General features: G+C 44.9%; 1 protein-coding gene across 4 annotated transcripts in view; it reads right to left on the bottom strand.

The window, feature by feature from the left end:
* Positions 1–27,719, bottom strand: part of LOC133134989 (glutamate receptor-interacting protein 1-like) — a 282,057-nt gene that overhangs the window by 102,454 nt on the left and 151,884 nt on the right. The window contains exon 1 of one of the 4 annotated variants that reach the window (XM_061251697.1): positions 1,366–1,457. The exons of the other annotated variants lie outside the window; for them this stretch is intronic. The gene's annotated coding sequence lies outside the window, so the exon portion shown is untranslated. Of the gene's footprint in view, positions 1–1,365; positions 1,458–27,719 lie in introns of those variants that run through there. 4 annotated transcript variants of the gene reach the window in all.

Genomic DNA, 27,719 nt, shown 5'->3' with positions numbered 1-27,719 from the left:
AAAGCCATGCTTTAACTTCGGCTGTGGAGCTGCCCAAGGAACGGCAACTCTTACTATCTGTGGGAAGCGTATTTCCATTGTTAGTAGCCTTAAAAGTATGGCGCAACCTCCTCTACCGGAGGTGCTGGAGCACGGTGCACAGATAGAGCTGGGAGTTGATTTGTTATTTATATCAGCCTTCAAACTAACAAAGTTAACAGTCCATACTTGCGTTCCAATGCCCACAACCTCTGAGATCCTGCCTCTTGTCAGGGCACGTGATCTGTGTTTGCAAGCACTGAGCGTCAAGCACCAGCCATAACTGGATCTCACTGACGTCTTTCATTGCTTTTTAAAATAGGTCATTTGCGCAATTTAGGAAGCATTCACAACTGCATCATGTCAGAAAGTGTCTCCAATTAATCTGGTTTTATCAGTTAAAACAAAGGCTCAGGGCCCGGGAATTAACGGCCAACAGGGCCCATATCGGTCAACGGTGGTCTAAGCTAATAAAGCATGCATGGTTAAGTGATACTTCATAAGCACGACACAGTACCTTCATAACCACTACAGAGACATAATGCTATGAATAATCAGCAATAGGCATATGATGCGTATGGCACTTGCTACATCAGTAATCATGACATAAGACGCCTTATGCCCATTTGTGGTTATCATCAAGGCTCGGATTACACGGTGGCCATATGGCCAATAATGCTCTTAATTTTGGCATTACGTTTCTTTTAATAATAATTACCTTCACTGACATTTGAGCCTTTCCTTATAATCAATATGGTCATGTTACCCTCTGGAGGAGAATGAAAAATAGTTGCCGGTATCCAGCCAGTGTCAGGCACAAAACTGGGTCTGTGTCCACAGAGTGCTAATGCTAGCCAGAGTGCGAGAGATAGCTTAGCTGGGTGCTATTGCTAGCCAGAGTCAGAGCGATAGCATAGCTGGGTGCTAATGCTAGCCAGAGTGCGAGAGATAGCTTAGCTGGGTGCTATTGCTAGCCAGAGTCAGAGCGATAGCGTAGCTGGGAGCTAATGCTACCCAGAGTCCAAGCGATAGCTTAGCCGGGTGCTAATGCTACCCAGAGTCTTAACTGAGTGCTGCTAAGAGAGTCCCTTATTATGTTTTATTTAACATAAAAGGATGGTGCCGGTAGTGCCTGTCATGACAGAATGCTCAAGGCAGTTAATCACTGAAGGCAATACAGCCCATTACCATCCCCCAATTCAGCCCATATCCACCATCGCACAGTGCAGCACATATCCACCATCGCACAGTGCAGCGCATATCCCAGCAGCAGCCCTCAGCGTTAATAGATAAATAGATCATTACATTTATATACTGCTTCTCCAGAAGACACTCAAAAGCACTTACAGTGACGAGGGGGAAACTCGCCTCAACCACCACCGATGTGCAGCTCCCACCTGGGTGATGCAACGGCAGCCATTTTGCGCCAGAACGCTCACCACACACCAGCTGAGGTGGAGAGGGAGAGAACAATGTTTTTGCCAATTGAATCAGGGGATGATTAGGTGGCAGGTTGAAAGAGCCAGGGTTGGGAATTTAGGGCACCGGGGGAACCCCCCTACTCTTTGCGTGAAAGAGTGTCATGAGATCTTTACTGACAACAGTGAGGCACTAACTGAACTGTGCTAATTGTATGTATATCTTTGTATATGTATATCTGTAATGTATATCTTTTCCAACCAATCAGATGAAGAACAAATCCCCCCTCCCAAAAGAAGAAAGAAATAGGACCCTCTCTTTTAGTAAGGCAGGAGAGAACAAAAGGGACTGTAAATAATTGCACTTCCTGCTTTTTCCATGCAAAGTGGATATTGGCCTAACTGAAACATCACTTGCACTGGAAAGAACAGCTTTTCTCTTTTTGTACACACAAATGTAAGCGTAGGTGTTCTAGAGTGTAACAGTCTTTGCAGACGGCTCTCTTCAGCTGAATATCAACAGCACTCACAGCATTGTGGGAATTGGCCTGTGGACTCATGCAGTACATAGGATGGCCTTCCCCATACTTACTGTATATATCTACTAATGCTAGCAGAGGGCAAATGAGAACTGGGAATGGAAAAATGTGACTCAGCGGGGAGGTTGTGCTTATGGCAACCAGAAATCCCAAATGTGTAACACACATATTGCACCAGGCACTCTGCTAGAGTGCTTTAGGTAAGGTGCTAGGTCCATAAATGGAGGATATCTCTCGAAGGATATATTCCTCTCTCATGGGTATCTGATGGGCTTTGCTTAGGAAAAGGTTAAGCTAACAGTAAAAGTCCAAACGCCCCTTCTGTACTCTCCCAGTGACAGGTTAGAAGGGCAGGGACTCAATACCCCCCGATGTGTCTCTCTGCATGTGCCCTGGTGTAAAATCCGGCTGTGACCAGCTACCAGCATAGCTTCAGTTGGTCAAACCATGTTGAGGAGCTTGTCGGAGTTGGTCAACCAGCTAGCTAGCTTGAGAAGTTTTTTCAGCAGGGAAACCATCACTTATCATGTAAAAATCATGTTACAAAGTAAATGAGGGGTGAAAAATGGTTTGCTTTCGGCAAACTAAACCCTGAGCACAAAGCAAACGACCGGATTTAAAGACCGTGCTTTCCTGTCCTGCGTTTAAACCCCGCATACAGACGGGAGTCGAGATGCTGATGTCGACTAGTCATCGCTCGATCGACCGCAGAGCATGCAGGTGTGACTAAGACACTTCTGCAGGGCCAGGTGTGACTTTCCTAATGGAATTCAGGCAGGCAGAGAGGCAATAAAGGCAGTTTGGTGACGGCTGCGGCCCCTTCGATGGAGAGTGAGGATGTCTGCAGGAGGCTCCGTTGACCTTTTCCGAATAGCAGGTTTACCTGGAATGTCTTTCTTCCAACATTCTAAGTCGGTGTTCTAGAACTCCGCTGCCCTCATTCGCCAGTGGTGATTTGTGACACCAGCGTTAGAATGCTGAGCGAGGAGCATTCCAATCGCACACGGTGCGGGTGATCTCACACCTCGAATGGGTTAAAAGGGACGACAGCGGCTCTCTGAGAGGGTGATGAGAGCGTATGTGAATTTGAGAGTGCTTATTTTTACTGTACTTTCACAATGCATAATTAACACTTTGACAAATCACTTATAATCCCTCAACGTGGACAGAAGAAGCCAGGCATTGCTCACGCTGAGCTTCTGCAATTATTCTGCCTTGCGCTGCCTCTTTCTCCGATTGAATTAGAAAAAGTAATGAGGTGGGATTTTAATCATTTAATGCCATTTAATATCAGCGAGCAGTCTGGCCCTATTGTACTTTTTCACTTCTTCTTTGGCCTTCTGGGAACCTTTCAAATTATTAGTGATGTTAAAGTCCCCCCCAACTTGTTTACTTTCAATAATATATCATCTGTTGTAAACAGCAATATCCCTCACTCGGGTGACTATTCACTAGGACCATTATTAAACTGATTTCATGAATTATTCAATTTAGCCAGGATTGAATAGTCTGATGTTCTGTCATGAACAGCTAGATAACAGGATTCGGTTTGAGCAGATAGCAAGTCAAGTCAATGATTAGTCATGTACATATTTTTGGTGAAAAGTCCACTTTTATGCTTGACGGAAATTAAAAATACATCATTTAAATACAATCCAGAATATTCAGTCAGTTTAGGACTTATGACATATCAATCACCCGGTGTCTTATGAGAGGCTCTGGACCCAAGAACATGACAAATGAAAATCATTTCATAAGTAAAACCCAGTTTTACATTCTTAAATTTAAACCCGTCTCTGACGCTGTTTGCAGAATGCCAATTAACCCGGCACTGCATCTTCCCGGGTAAAATCATCTCTTCATTACAATCGCAGTTCTGCCTTTAGATTCGGCACCTCTGTGCGAATCGTCGTTTATTTTCAATTACGGGGCCGGGAAATGAGGGAACCGGGGGATTATTTCTGACACAGACACAGATCACAGGCCCATAGGCGAGTGCTCAACTGGAACACCTCAGAGGTGTGCCCCCAACTGGGGAGCTGTGTAACCCCCCTGTGTGGAGAACCACGCGGTGAGCCCCCGTACGGAGGATTCACGACGTGTTCCGAGAGCGGAGCTACAGCTCGGCCGCCGCGTCCGCCTCCGTCTGAGTCATCATCAGCGAACGCAGAGCAATCGACGCCTGGACCGTGAGATGCACAGCGTCATCAAACGGGAAAATAATTTAAAAATCAAGAATAAAATCACTTTTTTTTTTAAAAAAGCCCAACGTATAGAATATGTATATAGAAAGCTTTCAGTGCATACCGAGCCCATTGTTGATATTTTCGTGAAATACACCAGAGACGTTTCATGGGCAGGGGCGAGTCAGGCCACAGTGGTGAAATTTTACCGCAGAGTGAATTTCAGCACATTGCATTGTGGCACTATAATGTACATATGAAGAACAGAGTGTCAATGTTCTAATACATAGAACATAACCAGTGGGCCAGCCTATAGCCTAGTGGCTAAGTTGCTTGACTAGGACACGCAAGGTTGGTGGTTCTAATCCCGGTGTAGCCACAATAAGATCCGCACAGCCGTTGGGCCCTTGAGCAAGGCCCTTAACCCTGCATTGCTCCAGGGGAGGGTTGTCTCCTGCTTAGTCTAATCAGCTGTAAGTCGCTTTGGATAAAAAGCATCAGCTAAATAACACATGATAACGAACAATATTATTACATAGAGAACATTAGAGCTAAGCTGGTTGCATATGGAGAACAGACTAACAAAATGGTGTCATAATAATGTGTGGAAAATGGCATTACTAGAACTGTTGCATTTGCGCCCCCCCCTAAGCAAATAGATAAAAGAAAGGCTAATGAAGTGCAACACATTAACCCACACAATCAACAGAGCATTCATAAAACCACGATCAGGGGATAAATATTAATGAGGAAGGGAGAATAAAATCAGGGAGTGAAATGACTTTGCTCCATCTATCCTCAATTTCCCTAAATGGGGGCTTTTTTCCTTCACAGCGACACGGGACGGGGCTGAATTTCACCGTCGGTCAACGACACCGGTCACGCACTGATTTAAATGACTACTTCATATGAATAAGGGCTGATTATTTTTGTTTTTTTGTTGTTGTTGCAATAATCTCTCACGGGAGATCTCTTTGGCTTTGATGTGGCATTCACAAAGGCTGGTTATTTGACACACTGTTTGTCCACGAGCAACACAGGCCTCCCAGGGGAAGCGGGTCTTGACGCTGGGAGGAGATCACGGGTGACTTAAATTAGATTAATGTACTATATTTAAATGTACATTTTCTCACAGGTACAAAAGCAGAGTCACTGTAAATGTATACAGTGTAGTCTGCCATACACCCAGTGAGCACTTTATTAGGTAGATCTGTACACCAGGTTGTTAATGCAAATATTTAAGCAGCCAATAATATGGCAGCAACTAAATGCATAAAAGCATGCAGGCGTGGTCAAGAGGTTCAGCCTTTTTTTTCAGACCAAATGTCAGAATTGGGAAGAAATATGATCTAAGTGACTTTGACCATAGAATGACTGTTGGTCCCAGAGAGGGTGGTTTGAGTATCTCAGAAACTATTGATCTCCTGGGATTTTCACACGCAACAGTCTCTAGAGTTTGCAGAGAATAGTGCGAAAAACAAAAACAAACATCCAGTGAGCAGCAGGTCTGCAGGCAGAAAGGCCTTGTTAATGAGAGAGGTCAGTGGAGAAGGGCCAGACTGGTCAAAGCTGACAGGAAGGTGACAGTAATGTAAATAACCACACGTTACAACAGTGGTGGGCAGAAGACCATCTCTGAACACACAACGCATCAAACATCTAAGTGGATAGGCTAGAGCAGCAATAAGTCAATAAGTCAAAAAATAAGTATAATAAATACATAATAAAGTGCTCACTGAATGTATATTGCTATCACACATAATGCAAATTCCCTACTGATAGAAAACATAACCCATCATCAAACTGTCATGTGTAGAGTACTGAATGAAGTAGACAAGTCTCTCACACACACACACACACACACACACACACAAGCATGCAGACACATGCACACATACACTTACACACACACGCATACACATTACTTAGTCAATTTATTGCAGTACAGAGGCCAAACAGCAAAAGATGTGTGCCTGTTCAAATGCTTATGAACCTGCACTGTATGTATTTCAAGAGAAATAGAGATAGAGAGAGATGAAGAGTGGGAGAGAGAGAGAGGGAGAGTGAGGGAGAGCGAGACAGTACTTACAGACCTGTGTCATTAAGTAATTAAGGCCACTGGACTTCTGTGCAGCAATCGATGTTGGCCAGAGGGCACCGTGCGAATGCACCTGTGCTCTTTTTTTGAACTATTCTTTTTTGTTAAAGATATTTTTTAGGCCTTTTTCAGCTTTATTGGACAGTATATAGTATAGAGAGACAGGAAGAACGGGAGCGAGAGAGAGGGGAAGACATGCGACAAATGTCGGACGGTCGGATTCGAACCGCCGACGTCGCGGCTCACAATGAGCATGCGGTCAGTGCTCTACAGGCTGCGCCACCGAGACACCCCGAATGCACCTGTGCTCTTAATGGCCTATTTTCAGGACTGGAGCAGCGCGGGGTCGGCCGCATTCGAGCCCGATGCTCACAGCACCAGCTCAGAGAGCTCCACGCCCCTCTTACAGAAGCCGCGGGGTCCTGCTCAGCCTCCTGCTCAGCCTCCTGTTCAGCCTCCCCACTGTGCACGGACCTGCGCACACGCCCAACACGGGTTTCTATCCGCAGGCCGGCCATCTTGGATCTCACCGTCAGAGCCGTTTCATGCCTGGCAGGGTGTGTGTTCCACTTCCCTCCCTCTCCACCTCCGCTGGTGTGTGGTGAGCGTTCTGGCACAAAATGGCCGCCGTTGCATCATCCAGGTGGGTGCTGCACATTGGTGGCAGTTGAGATTCCGACCCATGCTTTGAGAGTGAGAAAAGCTCTATATAAATCATATCTGTCTATCTGTATGTCTGTCTGTCTGTCTAAATCTCTCAAACTGCTGTACCGCCAGTTGTTGATCTTCCCGAGCATCTGTCTGAGCGCACACTTGTTTGGCGCTGGATATTCCCGTAACCGTCTCACTGAGGTAATTACATCCATCAGGCCACGCCTGAATCGTGTCTTCCACCGGATGACCTGTGCGATTTACTTAATCAAACGGGTATGCTGATTAAAGGGCTGATTGTGGTCAAGTTCAGGCTTATCTTCGGAGCAAGCAGATGGTCAGATACCATCAGACCGTCTGACAGCCGAGGGAAGAGGGACATTTCATTAAACCCGAGGAGATCCAGATAACAATAATCTCCTGCACGGCCAGGGACCGGGAGCAAATTAAAATGTGTGGCGAACAAAGAATTTGCCCAGAAAAACACAAGTGTTTCTGAAACTTTAGAGAGTTTGAACTTTCAAAATGATTATAACAGTGTTTTCCCATTTCTCTAAATGAGAAGAACGAGCTAGGTAAACGACTCTTTCCGCTTTGCCTCTCCCCAATTAAAACTCCCCAATCAATGGGTTCTGCTAAGGCTTTTGCTTTAGACTGACGTTGTACCATACATGTATTTGGTAACCAGGGCAAATGAGTCAAAATGAAACATTGATTTTGTAATTTGGTATAGCATAATATAGGCACTAGGTAGCTAGTGGTTCCCACTGTTCAAGAAGGAAGGAGACTGGTTTTTGTTTGGACATATTAAAATAACTGACAAGATATCCAGGCTAAATTTAGTAATGTAACTGTAATTACTGATGCAGTAGTAATTAACAAATCTAAAACCCTTTGGGTGCTATTGAGGACAGGACTCATCCTGTCTGAAATATCTATGGATATATCTCTGGTACAAGCTAACATCTTTACTCAATACGTGCCTGAATCTTTCATTTATTTGATAGGATAATCTATTCTCAACTCATTAATGTATAGTATAGGATATAAAATGCTTTCTTGCCAGGTATCCTAAGCTAGCAAACCTCATCTCAGTTCTCAGTTCTGAGTATCTATAAAACAATAAAGAATAAATAATAATTTAAAATAGGTTTCTGGTTCCCAGCCTTAGTTATCTCAGTTGCACTCTGAAAGAGATCCTCTGTCCATGTTGGGCTCTGAGGATTACAGCATATTATCACCACATTCAATCACAGTGAATATTGATGACAAAACTGCTTTCTCATGCATTTCTGAATTAGCGAATGTGGTTTACATCCATATTTTAATATTTTACCAAAAAAGCTTAAAAATACATACAGTATGTTGAGACAATGTTGTTCAATGGAGATCATACTTCATTTAAAAGCAAAAACCAGTGAAAGGGGACTATCCATCTGAAGTGAGATGTGCATGATAAAACAAACTGCACCTTCCTAACCACATAAAACTCCTGGTGCCCTTCAACTGCTCTGCCTTTCCTTCAGAGCGAAGTCAGCAGTTACAGCTAACAGTTCAGTTATGACTTCATCAGCACTTTATAACGACGTGTTCGCTGGTGGTCATCTTCTCGGCCAAGCACCCAGTGATCAGTGCTTCTAGCCTTCTGTCCAGCAGTCCGCTGACTGTGCAAAAGTCATATCTCCAGTCCCCTCTGCTCTGACCAACACTGATGGCTTTCTGAGCGCTTCTGGTTGAAACTCGAGGTAGTTCGCTACAGTCGACACATGGTCAAATTTGATTCGCTTAGGAGACTGATGATGAGTCCTATGGAAATTGTGGCCCAATCAGAGGTGTCCTCTGCTGACATAACAACATCTGAGTAAGCTTTTACCCAATCTTTGAGGGATGATGGACCAACTGCAGGAGCAGGTCTGAGCAAATGAGTTGAAGTGACGCAACATAGCATCTAGCATGGAGGCTAAAATTAACACATTCAACCTAAATAGTCATACAACTCCTCTCTGAAACTCTAAAATCACTTATGCATTGACTGCTGCCATCCAGACCCATTATACTTTTATCCTTGCCTTAACAGGAGAACCAGAAATACTAAAGATACTTTCGCAACACAGAAAGGATGGAAACTTATAAAGTCAAGTAAAAAATCACATTTTTATAATCAGAGTTCTTTCTTTCAATGATAACTTTCTCTTTTAAAAAAATGGTCTACTCTCATTTTGTAGCATTACATTTAGTTTTATGTTAGTCCATCAAAATCAAACAAGTAGGTCTTGTTAGTCCAAGTATGTTTTATTTTTATTTTTATGTTGGCGCTCCTAAGAATAGTCTCCTAGTCACCTCTATTCCTGTAAATGCCTGCCTTTATCCAAAGCGCTGTACAATTAATGCTTCTCATTCACCCACCCACACACAGCCCTGCTATCCCTGGCTTCTTGTTCAGACATTCTGATTTTCTAGTGGCTCTGCCTTATGGCATTGCTGTTCCATATTGTTTTCTTTAGCACTGGTGATAACAGACGCCCCATGTCTAATTTAGATGTTACACCTCTCAGTGGATAACTCGCCCCTGATAACTTGTGGATGTGGATAACTTGCACCTGTCGAGTTGGCTCCAGTTCTACTCTGCTGCATCGATATTGAAGAGTGGGTGTGATGTAATTAGCATATGCACCGAGCGCAAGACTAATGAGCCGCCGTCTCACAACTGGAAGGAAAAAAAAAACACCACCTGTCTCGCACTTTCAAGAACCAAAGTAAGTTAGTTGTACAAGTAAGCTGAAATGTCATGGGAAAGCAATAATACATGGGTGAACTGAAAAGCTATGTCATTTGTTGTTCCTAAAAGATAAAATAGTAAATGTGGCACATCCAAAAGTTTGGGCACTCAGTTGATCAATTCATAGATTTCTCAAAACTTGATTTACATGTTAGGCCTTCGATTAAGCCAGGTGAAGACAATTTCAGAGCTTTGTACATAACATCTAGACAGACATTGGCACTAACCTCTCGTGGGGTTGAGGTTACCCTCAGCAAACATGGATTTATCTAAGCGGCTGATTGAGGATTTGGAAATAAAGACATGGGAGGGCTGTAAGGAGACAGCTGTGGTTCCAGTTTGGGATTTCCACAGCCAGAAACATCATTATGAAACAAAAGTTAGGGGGAACTGTTGAGGTCAAGGCGAGATCTGGAAGACTGAGAGGAATCTCTGATAGAACAGCTCATAGACTGATCCGGCATGCGAAGCAAAACCCACGTACAGTATCACTGCAAATAGCCGGCAGAAAGGCTTAGTGACACTGGTGTAGGAGTGCACTGCTTCACTGTGCAGGAGTGCGTAAACATAGTGCATGGAAGGAAATTTATGTAATGCTAACACTAATGCTAATCCTAAATGTAAGCCTAATGCTAACCCTTACCCTAATCCTAAACATAACCCTAATTCTAAGCCTTACCCTAATACTAAACATAGCCCTAATGCTAACCCTAACCATAATCCTCACCCTAATCATAATGCTAACCCTAATCCTAACCTCAAAATCATCAAAGATCAACTTAAAGAAACAAAAGATAATGGTTTTGAAATGGCCTTCACAGTCCTCGGACTTATATAATTTATATGAATAATATTACTGCAATACTATGGGGAGAACAGAGAAGAAGGTCTATGAATATTAGAATGGTTCTGCAAGCGGGAATATAACACAACGAAAAATATTTGTAAGCTGCGATTCTTTTCAAAAGATGTGTTACTAAGTACTGAGGAAGAGGGTGCAAAATATGCCACATTTACGGTTTTATTTTATTTTATATATACCAAATAAAACATACATCTCAAGACCACTGATCTGAAAGCCAGTGTTGGAGTTTGCAAAAGCAACATGGCCTCTTATTTCAACCCATTTACACGAGCTTGTGGTAGCATGTTTGAAGCAAGAAAAATGGTGATGATTACATACTTAACTTAGCACATCTTGATTGCTAGCAAGATGTTAGCTGATATAAAAGCTTCTAGATAGGTGCTATAATGCATTGCTTGCTTACTTATTTGCCGAGGAATAAACAAAACAATCTGACAAGCCGGCTAACAACATAGGTAATTACATTTGCAAATGTATAGTTAGACCTAGTACAACTCATCGAATGTCTTGTCTCTCGACTCGACGCAACACATTCCCCAATCGATCAGGCAGGCAGATTCATTGGACAAACATTGAAAACTGACCTTTTCAGACTACACCTCAATGACCCTAATTAATTGAGGGGGAACCAATCTCTCCTAGTATCTCATAGGCCTTGGTCCAGGTCCGGACGGTCCACTTATTTGATTCTTGCTTTGCATATCTCTAGCACTTGTGTGTATTCTTAGCATGTGAAATACACTGTTGTAAGTGACATTGGCTCAAGACGTCTGCTATTATTTGCTTATTGTCCTGTATTCATACAGGGTTGGTTGACTGAGCACACATGCTCTTTCACAGTAACACCCAGGAGCCGAACCGGCATGTCTTTGGACTGTGGGAGGAGGCCCACACAAACTCCAACCACTGTGTGCATATTGTCTCGTAGGGAGTCCCTGAAACGACCCTCAGGTTTCTCCCTGTTCTGTCCCGTTCTGTCCCATTGTGTCATGTTGTGTCATGTTGTGTCATGTTCTGTCCTGTTCTGTCCTGTTCTGTCCTGTTCGGTCCTGTTTGGTCCTGTTCTGTCCTGTTCTGTCCTGTTCGGTCCTGTTTGGTCCTGTTCTGTTCTGTTCCGTCCCGGTCCTCCTGGTTCAGCACCACTGTGGCGGCCACCTCCACAGCCCAGAGGGAGGCGTAAAACACAGCGGTGCCCTGGGGTGTCTCGGTGGCGCAGCCTGTAGAGCACTGACCGCATGCTCATTGCGAGCCGCGACGTCGGCGGTTCGAATCCGACCGTCCGACATTTGTCGCATGTCTTCCCCTCTCTCTCGCTCCCGTTCTTCCTGTCTCTCTATACTGTATACTGTCCAATAAAGCTGAAAAAAGGCCTGAAAAAAAACCCAGCGGTGCCCAATAATGACACCTTTACGTACCGGCCAGCATCGATCATCTGCCCCAGCTGCAAGGCATCAGACGCCGGTCAGCGTCCCGATTGTGCGTCCTCTGCATCTGAACACGGAGGGCTCGCTGTCTCTGAGGCTCCGGCCACACACGGGTCCGGCCGCTTCTCTTCCCGAGACCTGGAGCTCGAGGGCCAGCGATTGTAACTCCAATCTCACCTCTGCCAGTCTCTTCCACCTCATAGCCCCAGCCCCAGACACTCCATCCATCACAGTACAGTCACACAGCTGGTGCTTTTATCCAAGACTAGGTGAGTAGGTAGGGGCCAATCCCCCCTGGGACAATGTGGGGTGAAGGGTATTGCTCAAGGGCCCAAAAAACTGCACTGCACCTTAGCCACTAGGCTACAAGCTGGTGTAGCATGGTTAGCTCAGCTAGTTCGCTAGTAAGCACGGATGGTGCAGTCAAAGCGAAGGCTGATAGCAGGTTATCGCGACAACACTCCCCGATGACGTAACCCTCAAATTCAAAAAGAACGTTGTTGCCCTTGGCTAGAGGCGAGTTCGTCTTTAGCTGACTGGTAACGCGTTCGTTCAACAAATAATTTGGACAAGTGAGAGGCCGGGGTTCAAATCCCACCTCAGACTCAGGCAATTTCTCACCTGTTACACTGGCTCAGTCAAGCACCTTAGCCACTAGGCTACAGGCTGGCCAAGTCAAGCACATTAGCCACTAGGCTACAGGCTGCCCCAGTCATGTACCTTAGCCACTAGGCTACAGGCTGCCCCATACTCCTCCATTCTATTTCCTTTTTTTTGGGAATTGCATGTCTAGCTGCTCAAGTAATTATGCGCTGAAGTTCAATGTCTTGTAAAATCAATACTCTTCATGCCATACTAGTGTTCTTACCTCGGCTGCAGACATCTCTCTTGTCATTCCCATCAGAATCACGACAGCGTCTACAGGCCCAGCATTGGTGGCAGCAATGGAACAGTATTTTTGCACTGACCGGTCCCGAGGCACTTATTAAGGTCAACTGAATCATAAACTCCAACAAAAATACAGAAAATTCCCATTTTAAACATAGCTCATAAGCTTGCAGTTAGGATTCCGGTTAGGTGTCCCGAACAAACAGCAGCAGTGGCACCAGACCCATGATATCTGGGAAGCAGTTTTCCTTCAGCGCTCGATCAGTCCACCAGGGACACCCGGGCTTCTCATGTCTGACTCTTACTCAAATTAATTTACATCAGTCCAGCTACTAGTCCACATAGGCCAGAACAATAACCCGCTAAATTAGACAGAGATGCAATGCAGAGGGTGGTGATGGTGGTGGGGGGGTGGGGGGGGGCAGTATTCAAAGGGAACACAAATTGCATCTACCAACTCGACAGAATGTTTGCAGGGGGTTTTCAAATTGCATTGTAATAACTGAACTCCAGTTGGGAATGAAATTGGCAGATCAGCTGTGGACTTTGTCTTTTTCTGTGAATAAGGCCAAGAGCAATTTTTCCCCTGCCACGCCAAGAAGCAAAGTAAACAAAAAAACAAAAAAACAAAATCATTCAAAGTGCAACTACTCAGCAACAAGGGAACTGAAGGGACTAACCAAGAGCACATCTGGTCTCCAGTTATTTCAAACATGAGTTAAGGGCAAAATCAAGGCTCATTTTAACCCTCTGAGTGTGCATGCATACTGACACATTATCATGTGAATTACATTCATCATCCATAACTGAATATTCGGAATCATAATGTGACAATTGATGCTTACATTAATTGGCTAGTATATAAGATAGCTAACACTAGAGAAGGGAAATGAGCGTATTCATGGTCAACAAGGAGAGGAAATAATATTATTCAACTCAACATTATGGTATCGTGAAATCCTTATGTATCACTGTGACCACATGACTGCATCATTATGTTTTAAGACATAACAGCCATGTTTTAAAGACCACTGAATAGATGGAACAACCACATGAATTCTACAGGCATCAAACTCCAAAGATAGCAAACTGAAGAATTGCCCGGCTGACATAAACCTTGCCTAGTCAATCTGTTGACAGAAAGACAATCAAGTAATGTGGCGAACAGGGCTAACAGAATGCCCAATAAGTGCTGAATCTAATGCTCCTTTTAAACACATTCCAGAAAAAGTGACTCACCAAACGACATTATTATTTTTGGGAACCTGTCCTCTGTAAGGTTAATGCGCCATTAGACAGAGAGAGCGGGCGGTAGTTCACTGAGGCAAATGACAGCTGAAGCCTGCTGCTCTACTGGCAAATGTTACTGGTGCTGATGGACCGAAATATCACACTAAATTCACCATTACCTCATTAGCTTAGTATCTGCCATAATGTACACCATATATTTACAGTATATATTCATTAAGTGTCAATCTCCCATTTTCATTCAGACTTATGGACTTACTCACACAAGTTGAGTTTGCACAGAGTTTGCCAGAGAAATACCATCATTTCTTAACTCATTCACTGGCTCATGGTCCGTTCCTTTCTGTGGAGACTCATAGAAAAGCCACTTCTGTCAGTGCTATCCTTACAAGGCTGCATTTAATTCCATATACGGACCGTTATTGTGTCATCAGCTTCACTCCTCAATCATCCTAAAATAAAATAATGGGATAGCTTTAAAGAAAATAAATTGCGTACGCTCAACAAGAGAGAATGTTTTAGTTTATTAAAAAACCATACCTACCCAGGGAAAGCCATTTGGCTTAATTTCCCTGAGACGATTGGGCAACTTGCCATCAGATCCTTCACTTTATTAACCCAGACCACCATAAGAAGTCAATAAGAGGCCTGAGCATCCCATTAATGCTGTTTTCAGTTATGACACCCACACTGCTGTCACTTTTGGGCAAATGGCACGCTGCCTAAAAGCTGATTTATGTAGCCTATCAAAATCTTTGATAGCTAACATTAACCTGTGCGGTCCGGATGGTTTCAGAAGACAAAGCGAGCTCTCCAAGGTCGAGACCTTCCTGGCCCGGGGAATAAAGGCGTGCTCTGAAATAAAGCTGAAGTGCTGTTCGGAGATAGAGCGTGACAGACCTGGGACCAGCCCGATCACAGGGAACGTACAGCCGGGGCGTTAAAGCTCCTATCCACTATCTCATGGAGCATAAATTCCGCCTCAATCACCAGACCTGAAATCATTTGAAAGGATCTTTAGTAATTTTGGTTTAAACAGTTCCAGGACACATGTCAAGTCAGCCTGGGATTACATGCTTCCTGCAGTGCAGTCTGCTTGCATCCTAAAAAGTCTTATAGATTCTAAACCGTCTTTCCAAGCAATTTGCTGACAGGAGAACAATAAAACAATAACAGAGTACTGATTCTGCAACAGATCAAATTCAAATGAACGCATTCACCCAAGTGACAGTATAGTTCAGTGAGCACTGCAATCGGCCACTTAAATATCAAAAGGCAACAATGAAGAGCAAATGCATTTTGGAAAACGAATTGCTCCATGTCGGATCCACAAAGAAGGCGGCATTCATATGGGCCTGAAAGGGTCTTTATTATTTAAAATGGCAATTATAATTTCAAAATTAAAATGACAATAAAATTTGCCTTCTGTTCTGAAGGCTCTTAATGCGAGCAACTATTTTTTTTCCTGGAAGAGCCGCACTATGAGATGAATGTATCTGTCTTTTCTAAAGCGTTCACCTCCATTTTCTCCCAATTCGGGAAAGCCTGCCGGTGTTCCTCAGCAGTTCTCACTGGCAGTAATCTTTGCAATCGATTCGGGAGACGTGTGAAAGAAGAGGCTTCACGTTCACGCCAAAGGCAGATCAACCAGCAGGGGTCGCTACTGAGCGATGAGATGCTGTAAGTCCATTACATCACATGAATGGCATTTGGCAGACGCTCTTATCCAGAGTGACGTACAGTTGATTGCACTAAGCAGGAGACAATCCTGCCCTGGAGCAATGCAGGGTTAAGGGCCTTGCTTAAGGGCCCAACGGCTGTGCGGATCTTATTGTGGCTACACCGGGGTTCGAACCACCGACCTTGCTGGTCCCAGTCATTTACCTTAACCACTACGCTACAGGCCTTAACCACTACGCTACAGGGTCATGTACCTTAACCGCTACGCTACAGGCCTTAACCACTACACTACAGGGTCATGTACCTTAACCACTACGCTACAGGGTCATGTACCTTAACCGCTACGCTACAGGCCTTAACCACTACGCTACAGGGTCATGTACCTTAACCGCTACGCTACAGGCCTTAACCACTACGCTACAGGGTCATGTACCTTAACCGCTACGCTACAGGCCTTAACCACTACGCTACAGGGTGATGTACCTTAACCACTACGCTACAGGCCGTCCAGCTGACTCATTGAGAGAGGGAGGATAGAAAACCTGATTTCAATGAATGGAATGTCCTCGCTCCTTCAAACGCCAGTCCGATGCCACGTCAGTTACATCCGTGGAAGATGTGTGGTATAGGGGGTATAGGTGGATCCTCAGGTCAATGATTTATACGTCATGCTTTCCGAAAAAATACTTTTCCCGCGTAGGAAGTGATCATGCTTCCTTGCTCAAACAAAAGTTTGGGATCCTCCCAACTTCTACTTCTCTGCTCCTAAACGGAACATTTAACGGGACGGACTGTCCTTAAATATGGACCTCGATTGATTTCCGGATGATAGGAGATTGGAAAAGATCTCCTTCGACCTTCCTTGGGCAGCGTTGGGGACCAGCTGCGTGTTTCCCTGTGGAGCTGCAAGGCACTGAATGTTCCTGCTTCCCGACTGGACTGGACTGTGGGTCCGCCCGTGCAGAGGGACAGGCCTTCAGCTGGGGGAGATGTCTGCTTCCCGACCGGACCGGACTGTGGGTCCGCCCGTGCAGAGGGACAGGCCTTCAGCTGGGGGAGATGTCTGCTTCCCGACCGGACCGGACTGTGGGTCCGCCCGTGCAGAGGGACAGGCCTTCAGCTGGGGGAGATGTCTGCTTCCCGACCGGACCGGACTGTGGGTCCGCCCGTGCAGAGGGACAGGCCTTCAGCTGGGGGAGATGTCTGCTTCCCGACCGGACCGGACTGTGGGTCCGCCCGTGCAGAGGGACAGGCCTTCAGCTGGGGGAGATGTCTGCTTCCCGACTGGACCGGACTGTGGGAGGGACAGGCCTTCAGCTGGGGGAGATGTCCAGCGGCCCCTTCCCGCTCATTCATTAGCATGCATATGTATGGCTCTGAGGTGCGCATTAAAAATTGAAGATATTTTTGAAATAACATTCATTTAGTATTCCTCCTGATTCACCGCACTGTGCTAAGCAACAAACCGCAATTTAGAATTAAATCGCAGAAGAGACCTGGCATTTTTGGGCTTGAAAATGATTCTATGCCAAGCTGCGTGCTCTTTGGTTATATGATGTAATGTATCTTGGAATACTCATATCCCTAAACCATTTCTCCAATATGGAGAACTACCATCTAAAATTAGCCGAGAATAGCATTTATCTGTTCAATAGCATTTATCTGTGAGGTTTTCATAATGCAGAGGAGGAATAAAACAGATTTCCACCACTTACAGGCAATATCTCATTCATATTTCATGCTAGGAAATTAATGTTTGACTTAAACTAAAAATAAAATTGGCTGAACACATTACAGGACTGGAGATGGGGGGGGGGGTACTCTTGTTTTTGTAAATTTCCTGACTGATAAAAGTAATCCAAAGTAAATTCCACTCTTGCTAAATCTTTAAAACCTGCAGCTTTTTAACAGCTGTATCCAGTGCCTCTAGCTGAACCAGGCTCTTAGATATGATTCGATTTCACTGGTCTGCTTTCTTATCGTCTACTCAGGTAGGTTCAGTATACATAACAGACAGTAGACATTTAAAAATGTGAAGAGTGCTTTTAAATGTAGATTTTTATCTGACCAATCACAAAAAAATTGGCCTGTCTTCCTATTCAAACTCCACGATTGTGTATTCCCCCCGAGGGTCAGATTCCATTAAGGCCCTCAGACGTCTTGGTTAAGCACATCATCGTATTCAAAATGGAGCCCCCCTGACTGCACCCACAAGTAGGGCAGTCCCGCTCTCGAGGGGTGGGGTGGGGAGTGGGGGGGGGCTGCTATCAAAGAGCCTGAGTCCCCCCCCCCCCCACAGCACTCCATAATTACACACACACTCACACACACACACATACACTCACACTCTCACACACACATACACACTCACTCACTCAGAAGCGATCAATAGAACACGCAGTCCTATCCCAGAAGCCCACAGGCTAGGCTTGGCAGACGTCCGGTTTTCGACCGGACCGTTCGGTTTTCAAATCATTTGTACATGTGCAGTTTGTAGTCCAACCCAGACCATGTAATGTCTAAGTAATTGATGTACGGAATGAACCGGTAGTTTGTAATGAATTTGCATGTCAGTGACTCCCGGCTCACCCAGTAAACCCCGGCCGGTCCGACACTGGTACCGTGGGGAACCCCCACGCCACCTGGTTAGACAGCGCCCAGCTGTGTTCACCATTCCACTTCCAGCTGTGCAGGCTGTCCGGGTTTGACACATTATAAACCTGGCAGCCCGACCACAGGCCTGCCCTGCAGTGCCCCGGCCCTTCACCTGGGATTAATCCCTTCCGGCCGCATCCTCCGGGAAGACCAAACGCCCCCGTCCTCTGGCATTGTCCCCGTCGACAAAAGCAGGAGGGGCCGGGGCCCGGTGCGTCTCCCCAGTCAGCCGGGGCGGCAGGCAGCACACGGACGCCCGCGCCCTTCAGTCTGAGGACACGTTGCCGTGGCAGGCCGGGAGAAAAGGGCCGTCCCGGAGCTAAAGGCACGGCCATTACGGGGGCCCCTGCTGCGGAGGAGAGCCGTGGCCCGATTAACCCGGCCTGTGAGAGCTCTTCTGAGGAAGCCAACGCCCGCAGGACCGGCCCTGTGTCCCCGCTCACTCAGCCGGGCCCTCGCGCGGCGAGGACGCACTTTAAGGAGCTGTTTGAAACGCAACGCGGCACCCCCCCGGTCACAAGGAGGGAAATCAGGTCAGTCAGGCCACAAAGAGCACCGCATTAAACACACCGGATGCATCTTCATCTCTGTTTTTTCGGTAGGTCACGAGAATTTACATTAACCGATGGAGTTGTTACCGAAGTAACAATTGCGAAGTTAATCTATACAGCTTTGTTAATGTATTTGTACATACATCATTAATTCACATTAATAACAACTAAAATAGTTAAAGCCAATTCATATTGGGATGGAAAAAAAAACATAATGTATTTGTTAATGGTTAACTAACGGCTAAGTTTATCCCATGGTTTGCGAATGTATACATACTCAATGTCAGTAATACATTCGATATTAGTTAAAATTTCGGTAAATTTCGGGCGTAATTTGTACATCAATGAATTCATGTTAAAACCACAGTAACCTTATTTTAAGGTGTGACCCAATTTTTTTTGTGAGTGTTAAAAATTTCTCCGGGCTAGAAATGTGTTGCACTGAGTATTTACTCTGACAGGAGTAGTTCTCAGATGTGAAGGTCGCTGACTTTGGCTGCAGAGCGTAGGCTGCAGAGCGCCCTATTTCCAATTCCACTGCGGAGGAGAAAGTGGAGGATAATGAGAAAGCCCTGGGGTTCATTCTACAGCTTTTAGCTTCTGGATCCTGCCACACCTTTCCACACACACACACACACACACACACACACACACACACACTCACACACTCACACACTCACACACTCACACACACACACACTGCTGTAAGTACACACATACACACACTCACACTGTTGTAAGGACACACACACACACTCACACTGCTGTAAGTACACACACACACTCACACACACACTGACACACACACATACACACACACACACACACACACATACACACGCTCACTCACACACACACACACACACACACACTCACTCACTCACTCACTCACTCACTCACTCACTCACTCACTCACTCACTCACTCACTCACACACACACACACACACACACACACACACACACACACACTCACACACTCACACACTCACTCACTCACTCACTCACTCACACACACACACTCATTCACTCACTCACTCACAAATACACACATACACACACACATCTTCCCTTCTAGAAACATATTTTACTTATGCTTTAAAACCTTAGTTTTTTGTAGAAAGACTGGATGCAAACAGCTGCTCTGATATGTTTCTATGCCAACACAATCACTTCATAGCAGAGATGTTAACAGGTTTAAACAACAACACAGCGGCTTATAGAAACAAGTAACACGACACAACCTAGAGGGACCGGTGGGTTTGCTGAACAGTTAATTTAATTTTTGTAATTCAATATATTTTTGTTATAAATTTTAATAAAGGTTTAAATGGTAAATAGTAAACACTACTAGTTTAAATAATTACCTCCACAGTGTCAATGAAATGTGAATACTCAATACCAGCAACAGTACCAGCAATATACCTTAGATATCTATGTATTTATCAACCTTTACTTATACAGGGTAGGTTTAAGCCCCCATGTAGTCTAATGTGCATCTTTGTATGTATTATTATGTAAACATGTCAGTTTGTTATATATCATATATCAGTACAGGAAATTATGCTGTTTTGATTTGAAATCCTAATATTAATCGTATAATAACAATATAACACAGAGCCAGACAATTTATACTACTGTCTTTAGAAAAACAAATGTCAAAGAGCCCTAACAAATATACATATTTTTTGCTGCAAGACCATGTGCAGTAGTCTGATCATTTGAGGACACTCATGCATTTCCTCTAAACACTCGATGCCAATAATGCATTTCCTCTGAACACTCTTAATGCCAATCTTGAAATGCCTGCAAAGATTTGGGCCGGGATTAAATGCATTAGTCCTTAATTTTGACACACAGGAACACAAGTGGTTTTCTCTTGAAGCGTTTGTTTGGCTGAGCCTGTTAGAGCAGTTTGTCAGTGCCTGGATGTGTGCCGCGGCCCAGCGCCCGTGCCTTGTTGTGTTACTCTGTAGAACGTCTTTGTGACAGATCTCCGTGAAAAACGCGGCGCAGATCAAATTTGATTTGATTTTGATTCGTCTGGCCGTGGCTGGCAGCCGTGGCGGGGTCTCTGACGTGCAATGGAGCCAGGTTGAGATTTACTGCTAAACAACGCTAAATGAGACGGGGGGGGGGGGGCTGTGATTTTCTTTTTGCACCGTACCGTTCCCAGTGCTCCCTTTCCCACCCCGGATTAGTGGACCTGGAAATGGACATCCCAGGAATACTGCTGAGCGGGCATCGCTGCTGGAGCTGCCACGTGGCGAAGGTTTATGAGGAACACGGAAAGTCATTCCTTATTCACGGGGCAGTGCAGCTCCACAAACACACAGCGAAGCTGAAGGAGTAAATAAACTGCTCTGATACGCAGGGAGTTCAGGAGCAGGGCTGAGAAACTGCCCCAAATACTGTGCAGAGGGGCCAACGATGCTGGCCTGTTTTTTCACCGACTCTGTTGGTGCAGAAGGAAACATCTCTTCCTCTTCCTTTGTGCCAAAGGACTGATGGAGCAGGCAGTGCACTTACCATGATCAAATCAAAATGTTTTATTTTCTTCCAGAAATCACAAAAAACGAACTTGCTAATTGTCCTACGGATCGTGAAGAAAAAGCGTAACACTTGCTTATTCTTAAACGGTAAGGAAAAAAAATTCTGCCTGAATACAGGCCTTCTGTAGTTTCTGTAGCTACATCAGTGCTTTTCTTCTGCTTTTAAGAGCAAGAGGATGAAGGTATGGTTTATTTTGTGGGCTATCATTATTAGGACTATATGCTTAACAGCAAGGTAATATAGGTCACAGAAGTTCAGTGTTTATAAATTATAACTGGAAGGCAATATCAGTTTTTTCTCATGCACAGCCCATTTTCTCACACCTCCTTTGTAACCAGACATGCAGGCTAAGTGTGGAGAATATTCATTTCTAACCGAGTCAAGGCAGTGTTATTGGTAATGTGCTGTTTCACAAAAAACTGGCACAATGATGCTTTACAGATCACCGAAGGGAAAGAAAACAGGCCTGAACTCCCAAATAGGAAGCACGTGAGATAAAAATAATAGTTTCCAGCGGGGAGAAAAACTGTGAAGAGAAAAAAACTCCCCAACGGGTGTGTGACCCAAAGGTCTGCAGCACCTGCATGGCTCTGCATTCCACAGGATCTCATCACATGATCTAATCACATGATCTAATCACAGGATCTCACCACATGATCTCACCACATGATCTCATCACATAATCTCATCACAGGATCTCACCACAGGATCTCATCACATGATCTCATCACATGATCTCATCACAGGATCTCATCACATGATCTCACCACAGGATCTCATCACATGATCTCATCACAGGATCTCATCACAGGATCTCACCACAGGATCTCACCACAGGATCTCATCACAGGATCTCATCATATGATCTCACCACAGGATCTCACCACAGGATCTCACCACAGGATCTCATCACAGGATCTCATCACATGATTTCACCACAGGATCTCACCACAGGATCTAATCACAGGATCTCATCACATGATCTCACCACAGGATCTCACCACAGGATCTCATCACATGATCTCATCACATGATCTCATCACAGGATCTCACCACAGGATCTAATCACAGGATCTCACCACAGGATCTCACCACAGGATATAATCACAGGATCTCACCACAGGATCTAATCACAGGATCTCATCACAGGATCTCACCACAGGATCTAATCACAGGATCTAATCACAGGATCTCACCACAGGATCTAATCACAGGATCTCAACACAGGATCTCACCACAGGATCTAATCACAGGATCTCACCACAGGATCTAATCACAGGATCTCAACACAGGATCTCACCACAGGATCTAATCACAGGATCTCAACACAGGATCTCAACACATGATCTCACCACAGGATCTCAACACAGGATCTCAACACATGATCTCACCACAGGATCTAATCACATGATCTCACCACAGGATCTAATCACATGATCTCACCACAGGATCTAATCACAGGATCTCAACACAGGATCTCAACACAGGATCTAATCACAGGATCTCAACACAGGATCTCATCACATGATCTCAACACAGGATCTAATCACAGGATCTCAACACAGGATCTCATCACAGGATCTCAACACAGGATCTCACCACAGGATCTCATCACAGGATCTCATCACAGGATCTCATCACAGGATCTCATCACATGATCTCACCACAGGATCAAATCACAGGATCTCACCACAGGATCTAATCACAGGATCTCACCACAGGATCTCATCACAGGATCTCACCACAGGATCTAATCACAGGATCTCACCACAGGATCTCATCACAGGATCTCACCACTGGATCTCATCACAGGATCTCATCACAGGATCTCACCATAGGATCTAATCACAGGATCTCATCACAGGATCTCACCACTGGATCTCATCACAGGATCTAATCACAGGATCTCACCACAGGATCTCATCACAGGATCTCACCACAGGATCTCACCACAGGATCTCATCATCTCATCACAGGTAGCGCCGTATACTAGACTCACTGCTCTTCCACACTTCCCAGCTGCAAACAGCAGAAAAATAATTTGCATTCATATCACTAGCTATTTGCACCTCTGCAAGAAAATTCCATAAGGAGGACTCAGCTGAATGTATATTCATCTGCCATTACAACAAGCCCTCTCGTTAAGGGCAGCATCTCAAGTATACAAGTGAAAGCCCCTCTACAAACTCAGCCTTGACATACCATTACCCTATTTCCACGGTTTTCAAAGAAAACAAAAATGCAAAGGGAAAGGTGGAGAATTTTCTGAGAAGGTTACAGTGGTAAGGCTACAAAGATGATGACACGTTCCATAACGGAAGAGTACCAGACCATTACAAGAACTTGTGCAGAGATGTAAAAGCTAGGGTCTATGCGTCCAAGCAGAACCAACTTTTACTGATACCTAAGCTATCAGGAGGTGCGCTCTCGCTTTTATATAGAAGTAAACTTTAAAACAAAAGGATAACAATAGCAGTTGTTTAATTGCAAGATCATCTATCGTAAATACCAATCAGTAGGTCTGGTCCCTGACTTTACTAGGTAGTTGGACATGCCAATTCTGGTGTAGTTTTTGGGGGTAATGAGTGAGATGCATTCATTAGCCCAAAATGGAGGCAAGGCAAGGTGTTAAAGAGTGAATGTGGGAACCTCAACGACCTAGGAGCCAGAGTGATTTTCACATGATTACACATTCTACAACTGATTTTGAAACATGATATTACATCACTGCTCTCTTCATGTTACAATGTTTTTTAGCAAAAATGCAGGTTTCAGAATTATTTCATTCTTAATCATGTATATGTACAGGGATTTTTTTAATGACCAAAATATAACAAGTAATAGCTGTACTTCTGTGGGCATAGCGATCAGCAGTCACATGCAATCAAATAGCAAGGCTGCAAATCGTCCAGTTGGCTGTTGTGTAATTCATCCAATCATCAAGGGCGACGAATACTCAGCCTGGATGAATTGGCGCTTATTGAGTACGTGCAAAAAAAAAAAAAAAGAAAAGAAAAAAAAGAAATTGATATTAATTTATCCTCCATTGAGAACAACACGGGCACCAGTCTGATTTCCTGCCGCTCATAATAAGAAGGGATACAATTTGAAGGTTATGAGATTATAATACGATTGGAGGTGATTAACCTTATCTACAGCTGCCTCCACAGTGAAGACACTGCTCTGGCCACTGTGAAGCCCGGGTGATTCAGATGGGGTGCGAAACAACGTTGACGTGGTCCGACTCCCAAACAAGGACCTGAGGGGGCAACATATCAGATCTGTCCTTCTCTTACGATTGAACCATGGACAGACTATTGAGGCCAAATCTTCTTCCTGTCCACCGATCTGCGGACCGAATCGGCCGGCTGGTTAAAGCACAGAATTAAATTAGCCGTCGGTTAAAAAGCTACGCTCGAAACAGCAGGCGGGGCCCAGCATGGGGACTAAAAACAATCACAGGCCTCACAAACGACTGACACGATTACCTCTCGTGGAGCGCTTCGGCAGCAAAATAATCAACACCCGTGGTGGAGAACAGAAAATATTGAACAGAGAAGAATTATCTTCGCCTACGCGAGACACACTGCAATTGGCTTCAAACTCAGAGTCTGGAGCTCTTTTAACCGGTGTGGGACCACTAGGCCAGAGGGGCTCACTAATCGGTAGCATACGAGGATCTACCAAAAAAGACATTTCGCCAGTCTACAGTGGAGAAACACACCCCCTTTCCACAAAAGGGCTGTTCATGGTGAAGCCTCTTCGCACGGAGCACAGCGCGGCCTGCACTGTGGAAAATGGCCGCCAGGCTCTGAGGCAAGAGCATGGGATCAAGGCGACTGGTGAAAGTGCTTGCGATAGCCACTTGGAGAAAGTGGTTTCAACCTCTGATTCCACTCTGTTTCGCTCAAGGCTTCTTAGAGCTACCCGCTCCCTACCCAACGATTGTGGAGAGCAATCTTTACAACTGACATGCCCGACCCTGCTGAAAAAACATCAATCTAGGTTTTGAAGCAGCTGGTAGCTGGTTGACCAGTTCAGACCTGCTCCCAGCTTGACACGGTTTAGCTGGTTGACCAGCTACCAGCTACGACAACCCACCAGCACTAGCTGGTTGATCAGCTCATACCCAGCTAGGCCAGCTTCAAGACCAGCTTGGCTATGCTGGTTGACCAGCACATACCCAGAAAGAGCAACTTATGACTTATGACAACTTAAAGGCTACCCTGCTGTGGCCAGTTTGGAAATTGAAATGCTTTAAAACAATCAAAGCATGAAAACTCAACTTAGTTTAAGGGTATAGTGCCTCCAAGGAAAATACTTGAACCAGCTTTCCTGAAATGTGCCTTCTTGGACAGCTTCTGGACTCGAGATCAGGTTAATGTGGCTCGGCCAAAGGGTAATTTTGTTCTGCCTCATATTACTTTGCTGTCTCTTTCTACACTGTGTACAATGTTTTACGCTCTAATTGCCTGTCACCTGCACCGGCACCGGCTATTGCCTGCGGCAGACACTGCTAAAATAGATATAATATGCTCAATAAATGCACGCTTCTGAAATCTCCTTTCCCACAACATCTTAACCTCCTATTCTCACGGGTTATCCAAGCATTCAACAGTCAAGTGACGAGTGCTGCAGCCTGGTCTTTGATGGTATTTTTCTTGCTTTAACATTCGTATATGCGCTTTGCAAATGGCTCAGCATAAGAATGTCCCTGAAATGACAAATTGTGTGAATATTGAAATCTCATTTTTACACATTCGATCAGTCTCTCTATTCTGTCTACTGGTAATTAAGCAAAGCTAGCTGCTGAATCTCCTCTTAAATGATGAGAAAATGTTTACAATCTGTTTGCAGCTTAATTTTTACTTTGTGCACAATAAAGACTTCATACCTTTACAAAATAAAAAGCTGACAACCGACCTCACAAGCTAGCTAAACCTGCTATAAGCTATTGAACTGCCAGCTTTGCCAGCTACATTGTTATGTCATGCAATATTTTCACGAATAAAGCTCTCCAAACATTTTACTTAGCTAGCTAAAATTTTCAGAAGTGGTATACATTTCAGCCTGATTAAATATCAATGTTTGATCAATTTTTGTTTTATGGAAATGTACCGAAAACACATTTCAATTTAGACGCATTTAAGATACAGTACATGTGTTTATGAGCATGTTTAAAACTATATGAGAGACACAGAGAGAGAATGTAGGTGTGAGAGAAATAGAGAGAGATAGCACGAGAGAGAGAATGTGTGTGTGTGAGAAAGAGAGAGAGAGAAAATGTGTGTGTGAGGGAGAGAGAGAGGGAGAGAGAGAATGTGCATGTGAGAGAGAGTATATGTGTATGAGAGGAAGATAAATAAAGGGGTAAAATCGCAGTTGAATGAAGCCCCCGGGGCCTTGGGGCAGGTGCCCTCTCTCAGTCCCGTCCCATGGGAACAGACACTCCCCTGAGTCTCTCGTTAGGGTCAGGACATGACATCATATGTCACTATTTATTACATTACATCGCTTCTTAGCAGCCCCGGTCCCCACTCCATCAGAATCCATTAACCCCTATTTAACAACTCACTGCTGTATGCTAACATGGAGTCCTAGCTCCAGGGCTCTTTCCTGTCACGTTCGGTGAAGCCGAAATGGCTCGTTGTTTACAGGGAGGCCAGGGGGTTGGGGAATACCCTACACCGTAATTACCATCTGAGGCATTCCTCAACGACATAACCAAAGACAAACACGATGGCTTCTGGGCCGCTGCAACTGAGGGCGGTTTGGGGGAAGAAAAAAAAATGCAGTTCGCGGAAATCGTCTCAGGCACTGGGGATGAGAAGGTGATCTATTGTGGTCGAGCACGAGCAGAAACAGTGGGGGGCAGGGTTGCAAACACACACACACACACGCAGTATGCTGTCCGTGATGAATCGGCGCTTCGCCGCATTGACTCTTCAGAGGATGGGAACGTCGGTATTCCGTGTCAGTGCTGGAGGCCACAGGAGCGCGGAGCTGAGCGAGTCACCGCAGCGGAAATCATGGCCTTCATACCGCAAACAACTCTGGGGACTCTCTGGGGGAAGCAGCCTCGTTAGACAACCTATAACCTGCTTTCCAGCACTGAAGAACAGCGGCGTGATGGGCACTCCATACTGCCACCCGGTTCGTGACTGAGCGTTC

The sequence above is a fragment of the Conger conger genome, chromosome 8 (assembly GCF_963514075.1).
Source record: "Conger conger chromosome 8, fConCon1.1, whole genome shotgun sequence".
Taxonomy (NCBI): domain Eukaryota; kingdom Metazoa; phylum Chordata; class Actinopteri; order Anguilliformes; family Congridae; genus Conger; species Conger conger.
Note: the sequence above shows the minus strand (reverse complement) of the source record. Positions and strands in the feature narration are given on the sequence as shown.